General features: G+C 49.1%; 1 pseudogene across 1 annotated transcript; it reads left to right on the forward strand.

Annotated features, from left to right (window-relative positions):
- Positions 1-2339: 2339 nt before the first annotated feature.
- On the forward strand, positions 2340-4816 carry LOC309647390 (large ribosomal subunit protein uL22m pseudogene; annotated as a pseudogene). Its single transcript has one exon. The product of its transcript is annotated as a large ribosomal subunit protein uL22m pseudogene (transcript).
- The last annotated feature ends 1734 nt before the right edge of the window (positions 4817-6550 follow it).

Raw genomic sequence — 6550 nt, forward strand, 5'->3', positions numbered from 1 at the left:
TTCAAGTATACAGTAGACTACTGTTAACTATAGTCACATGCTGTACATTACATCCAGGACTTACTTATCTTGTAACTGGAACTCTGTGCCTTTTGACCACCTTCACTCCTTTCCCCCAAGTCCCACTCCCCATCCCCGCCTCAGGCACCACCAACCTGTTCTCAGCATCTATGAGCTTGTTTTTTCTGTTTGTTTGTTTTCTAGATTCACATATAAGTGAAATCATATGATATTTGTCTTTCTCTGTCTGACTTCTTTCACTTAGCATAATGCCCTCAAGGTCCATGTTTTTGTTTTGAAGATGAGAAAAACGTCTGCATGTTTATGTGCTGATGGGAATGATTCAGTAAAAAGGAAGAATTTGATGATGCATCAGAGAGACTGGGGAAAACTGCAGAAGCCAAGCTTTGAAAAGGCTCCAGGGAATGAGAGCCATCTGCCTTTGTCAGGGAGTCGGGGGAGGGGTGTGCACAACTTGGGCTCTTTTGCTAGATAAGGGGAGCTGTCAAAGAATCCACTCCCCCCCACAGCCTCACTACAAAGTTAGAGTAAAACTAGCTTCAGCCAGAGATATTTATTAGGCCAACAGTCATCAGCACAGAAGGCACAATACCATTCATGCAACCAGTTCTGCAAGCCCGACCCATTCCCAGCTCTCCAGCCTTGGTGGGTTAGTAGGTTGTGCTTGTGTCCATGTTCCCTGCCACCGACCCAGCAACCTCGGGCTTGGCCATGTGGTTTGCTTTGGCCAATGAAAGGTGAGTGGAAGTGATGTGTGTCACTTCCAAGTAGAGGTTTTAAGATCCTTTATTTGGTCTCACCATCGTTCCCTGCCCTGTGCCTTGAGACCAGTATATCCTACAGAGGGGCTCCTCCCTCAGGCTCGTGGGATGAAGGAGATGCAGAGCAGGACCTCAGCTGACCCGCAGCCAACATGCCAACAGCTTTGGTTGCTGGAAGCCCCTGAGAATCGGGGCACTGTTTGTTACCAAAACACAAGCCAGCTAAGGCTGACTGATACACAGGAATTCCAACCTACTTTTCCCACTCTATAAAGGATTCACTTGGACAACTTTCCCAAAGCAACATTCTGAGCCCTCTTTCTGATATCGTGTGGTCAGAAATTTCCCTAAACCAATTTCCTGGACCCAGGAAGCCACGAGCCCCATCTGTAAGAGGTGCAAGCTGGAGGCTTCAGTGGATACTTTTCCATGTTCAGGTAAGGCAGACAGGTGTCTGAGGTGGTGGAGAGGGTGGTATTTTCAAGCTATTTTACCTTGTCCACACATAGCAAATACTTTTAATGTCCCTGAGAAATGGCCCTTTCTAACATCCATCACTCAAACTAACAGGCCAATAGTTTTGCAAATAAAAACCCATTTGTGGGGCTTCCCTGGTGGCGCAGTGGTTGGGAGTCCACCTGCCAACGCAGGGGATGCGGGTTCGAGCCCTGGTCCCGGAGGATCCCACATGCCGCGGAGCAGCTGGGCCTGTGTGCCACGGCTGCTGAGCCTGCGCTCTGGAGCCCGCAAGGCACAACTACTGAGCCCACGTGCTACAACTGTTGAGGCCCACGTGCCTGGAGCCCATGCTCTGCAGTGGGAGAGGCCACTGCGGTGGGACGCCTGTGCACCGCAACGAAGACTGGCCCCTGCTTGCCGCAACTAGAGAAAGCCCACACGCAGCAACGAAGACCCAACAAAGCCAAAAGTAAATTAAAAAAAAAACAAACCCATTTGTGGCATCTGATACATTAATAAATGGTCAATTCTGGACTAAGAGACAATATCAAGACTTGTAGTGGGGCTTCCCTGGTGGCGCAGTGGTTAAGAATCCGCCTGCCAATGTAGGGGACACGGGTTCGAGCCCTGGCCTGGGAAGATCCCACATGCCGCGGAGCAACTAAGCCCGTGCGCCACAACTACTGAGCCTGCGCTCTAGAGCCCATGAGCCACAACTACTGAGCCCCCATGCCACAGCTACTGAAGCCCGCATGCCTAGAGCCCGTGCCCCGCAACGGGAGAGGCCACCGCAGTGAGAAGCCCACGCACCGCAACAGAGTGGTCCCCGCTCACGGCAACCAGGGAAAGGCTGCGCACAGCAACAAAGACCCAACGCAGCCAAAAAATAAATTAATTAATTAAAAAAAAAAAAAAAAAAAGACTTGTAGTGGCCACCCTAGGAGTATGGCCCTATCTAATAGAATGCTGGACCCCCTGGACTGGGCCTTTTTGTTTTGAGTTCTGTAACTCTTTATCCAAACACAAAAACAGAAGGTTTCTGTTGTATAACACAGGTAGTAATTGACAATACTGCAGATTAGTATAGGTTGATACAGACTATTTTTAAAAGATAATTTCTTTCTTAAAAAATATGTATTCACAAGTGTCCAAAAAGTACAAATCTAGGATGTGCTAAGCTCTTTATCAGTTTCATTCAGAGGACGGCCTGTCACAGCTGAGGCTTTACATCCATCATTTTTAAAATCAAAATATTTCGATGTCAGTCTTCTTTCCACTGCCCTAAACAAGGTAGCATTTTCTAATGAGTTGACATTAGAGAAGGATTATGCCTTGAAAAGAAGCCCATGTCCATTAGTTGGAGGTTTTGGCATCCTCTACGGGCTGGGACCCTAGTCTTAGCGGGAGGACATGCAGGTGGCATCCTCTATGAGCAGGGTGGATGCCTTTGTACGGGCTGGGCTGGGACCCTAGTCTTAGCGGGAGGACGTGCAGGTGGCATCCTGGGGGAGTCAGAGCCTCCACGGACCCTGCTCCAGCTGTACAGCTCACAGGACTAGTTCCTATGTGGATTTGCCTGGCATGATTCAAGAAAGAGTAGCTCATTTTCATCCCACTCTTCTGGAGTTCCGTGATAACATATAATAACACCCCAATGGAATGTCTTCCACAAATTATGTTATGAGGTGTCCTCAAGTAATTGCTAAAAGACACAGAGTCTAATTGTTCCATAATGTTGTTACCTACTTTATCTGGATGATCAATGGATCTGTAACTCTCCCCCTGGGTTTCACACTCATAACTGTGAGGAACGTTTGAGCCAAGTGGTAGATATGAGAAGAAACCCCACAGAGATTGTCCAGATCTCTAGAGAGTTACTGGGAACTTTTGCCAAATCCTGCTCTTTTGATTCACACTGAGCTCCACCCCATTCAAGATAATGTCAGATTCATTCTGGTAGCTTTCCATGGCTTTAGCTGAATAAGCAAATACACAGCACTGGCACTGAGCAATGCATGTCAACCTTTGTAATGGATTGAATTTGTTTCCTAAAAAGATTGTTCAAGTCCAAACACCCTCAGAATGTGACCTGAGACGGGTGTTGGGAAACAAGGTAGTTGCAGATGTAATTAGTTAAGGTAAGATGAGGTCATATTGGAATTGGAGTGGAGGGCCTCATCCAAAATGACTGGTGTCCTTATAAGAGAAATTTGGACACATAGAAGCACAGAGGGAAGGTGACGTAAAGACACACAGGAAGGAGAGGGAGTGAGAAAGATGGCGGCGGCAATACTGGATCATTTGGGTGCCTTATGGATGCAGAATCTGAGGGGGAAGCTGGCTTTGGGGAAATCTACCATTGTCGAAGACAAATAATGTACAGCAAAGACAAGATGTGGTATTTGGCAAAATTGATACGAGGAATGTCCATTGACCAGGCTCTGGCTCAGTTGGAATTCAGTGACAAAAAAGGGGCCCAGATAATTAAAGAGGTTCTCTTAGAAGCACAAGATATGGCAGTGAGAAACCACAATGTGGAATTCAGATCCAATTTATATATAGCTGAGCCCACCTCAGGGCGAGGCCAGTACCTGAAACGCATCTGATACCCCGACAGAGGGTGCTTTGGGATTATGGAAAAGGTTTTTTGCCATTATTTTGTGACGTTGGTGGAAGGCCCTCTACCTCCAGATGAGGCACCGAAGACAGCAGCTGCCCACACCAAAGAGTATATCCAGAAGCTTCGCAACCAGACCATCATTCACACTCTATGATGGGCGTATTAAGACTCCACAGTGTATATATTTTCCCATTTATTTCCTAAAACCAACAAAAATTAAAGACAGATGCTTTTTATGATTTGTCATTGAAAAAAAAAAGACACACAGGAAGAAGTGGAGGCAGGGACCGGAGTGATGCGTCTACAAGCCACGGAAGGCGGAGCTGCCAGAGACTAGACAAGGCAATGGGAGAGTCTCCCCACGAGGCTTCAGGGGGAGCAGGGCCCTGCTGCCACCTTGATTGTAGACTTGCAGCCTCCACAACTGTGAGGAACTAAATCTCTGTTGTCTCTAGCCATCCAAGTTTTCCGTACATTGTCAAGCAGGCCTAGGAAACTGATGCCACTGTCATTTATCTGTGAAGTCTTTAGTCTCTGCCCTCTGTGGTTCTCCTAAACCTTTTGATCAGTAGGAAGACCACACAGAGGGATGCATGGAGAGAGGAGAGAGAAGAGAGAGAGGATGGGGAGGCCCAAGGGTGAAAATCCCCCAGGTGATGGGTGGATCTACCATAAACATCAGCAGGGCAAGGCAGGTGTGATGGCTCTGGCGGGGCTTTGAGGTCCTGAGGCTGTGCCCCCTCCCAGCGGACCACATGCTTGTGTATCTGCATGCGTCCCTCTGTCCGCCTCACCCCACAGGGCTCCCCATGCCCACCTGGCGAGATGACATGTTACTAACCATACTTAGAACGAAAGCTGAAACTGACAGGCACACAACTAAGAGCACACTAATTACACTGAAGTTTTAAAAAATGAATTACAGGGCTTCCCTGGTGGCGCAGTGGTTAAGAATCGCCTGCCAATGCAGGGGAACATGGGTTCGAGCCCTGGTCCAGGAAGATCCCACATGCCGTGGAGCAACTAAGCCCGTGTGCCACAACTACTGAGCCTGCGCTCTAGAGCCCGTGAGCCACAACTACTGAGCCCGCGTGACACAACTACTGAAGCCCACTCGCCTAGAGCCCGTGCTCCGCAACAAGAGAAGCCACCGCAATGAGAAGCCCACGCACCTCAACGAAGAGCAGCCCCCGCCTGCCGCAACTAGAGAAAGCCCGCACACAGCAACGAAGACCCAACGCAGCCAAAAATAAATAAAATAAATAAATTTATTTTTAAAAAAAATGAATTGCAGACACCGTGACTGGGGAGGCGTGTGTGTGTGTGTGTGTGTGTGTGTGTGTGTGTGTTTGTGTGTGTGTTTGAGGGCTTGAAGGGAGAAGAAAAGGCCTGAGGTAGCTATTTTAGGGAGTGGGAAAGTGACCCCATTAGTACAAATTCTTGCTCCTTAAAGTCCATTTAGAGTTTGCGATTACATCTCTAATGAGTTCAATCTGCCCAGGTGGGTGATTCCTTGGGAATGCCCAGCGGCAGGCTTGCAGCAGGTGGGGCTCCCACTCTCTAGGACTGAGTGTTTCCAGATGATACAGCTGAGGAAAGGAGAGGAAGTTGCAGGTGTTTCCCAGGGAGTGATTTTAATTCTGGGCGGTGGAATCCTGGCTGGACGCTGGGACCTGAGGGGATGGCATCCATGGGGAGGGGTCTCCCTGAGGCTGAAGAGTTGTTCCCATGGGCATCCTGCAGCTAATATGCGGGAAGGGTAGGGGATGGATTTGGAGAAGCGGGTGTCTACATCTGAGATTTCAGGGGCGGCGCACTTTCTGGTGATGACAAGATGCAGGGTTTGGTATTGGGATCAGGTGGCTGAGATGGATGGAGTGGAGGAGAGGTTCCTGCGGATGAGACGGTTCAGGAAAGAAGAGGCCAGAGTGTAAATGCTGGTCGAAGGTGGAGTGGAAAGAGTTCCCCTTAAGTGACTGGGGGGCAGTTAGTAGGAAGTTGCTTGAAAGCAGAAGGCGGGTGGGGAGAGGGTGGGGTGATCTCATGGTCTGGGCATCAGGGGAGCTGGTATCATTTGGCAAGAAGGAAAAGGAGAAAGGTCTGGAAGGCTGGGGAATATGGGCACAGGACCCACCTTGGGATCTGAGATGAGTGGTGTGTGTGAAAATAAAGGGAATCTGCAAAAGATTACGGAGGAAGCGCCTGTTAGTGACAGGAGGCGGGAGCTCGGTGGGAGATGAGGTGGGATTGCAGGGCGTTCCTGCTCTGATACAGAGCAGGTGTTCCCGGGGAACTCAATGGACATTTGGAGCAATGAGCATGAGGAACTGGATCACATCAGAGGACGTACTGGGCAGTTTGGAGATGACACTGGCATGTCCTGCTGTGCCTGAGTGACTGCAGGATTTGAGTCCTGACTGATTTCTCATCCAGTTGTTCAAAAGATTTTCCTAGAGGCACGGTGGCATCAAGGGGTAGGGATTCCACTCTTCAAGCTGCTTGGAGGCAGGGCAGGTGATGAGGAAGACTCCCCATCAGAGTTTTCTTGGGGACATGATGGCCAGTGTCCCCTCCTGTCATCCCCAATTCTACTGCTTTGCTGCTTCTACTCCTTCCCATGCTGCTGTTGCAGCAGTGCTTTCAAAGCATCTCTACCTGCCTTCTTTTTCTCCTCTTTCAAATACACCTT

The sequence above is a fragment of the Balaenoptera physalus genome, assembly GCF_965194825.1.
Source record: "Balaenoptera physalus genome assembly, chromosome: 18".
In the NCBI taxonomy this organism is placed as follows: domain Eukaryota; kingdom Metazoa; phylum Chordata; class Mammalia; order Artiodactyla; family Balaenopteridae; genus Balaenoptera; species Balaenoptera physalus.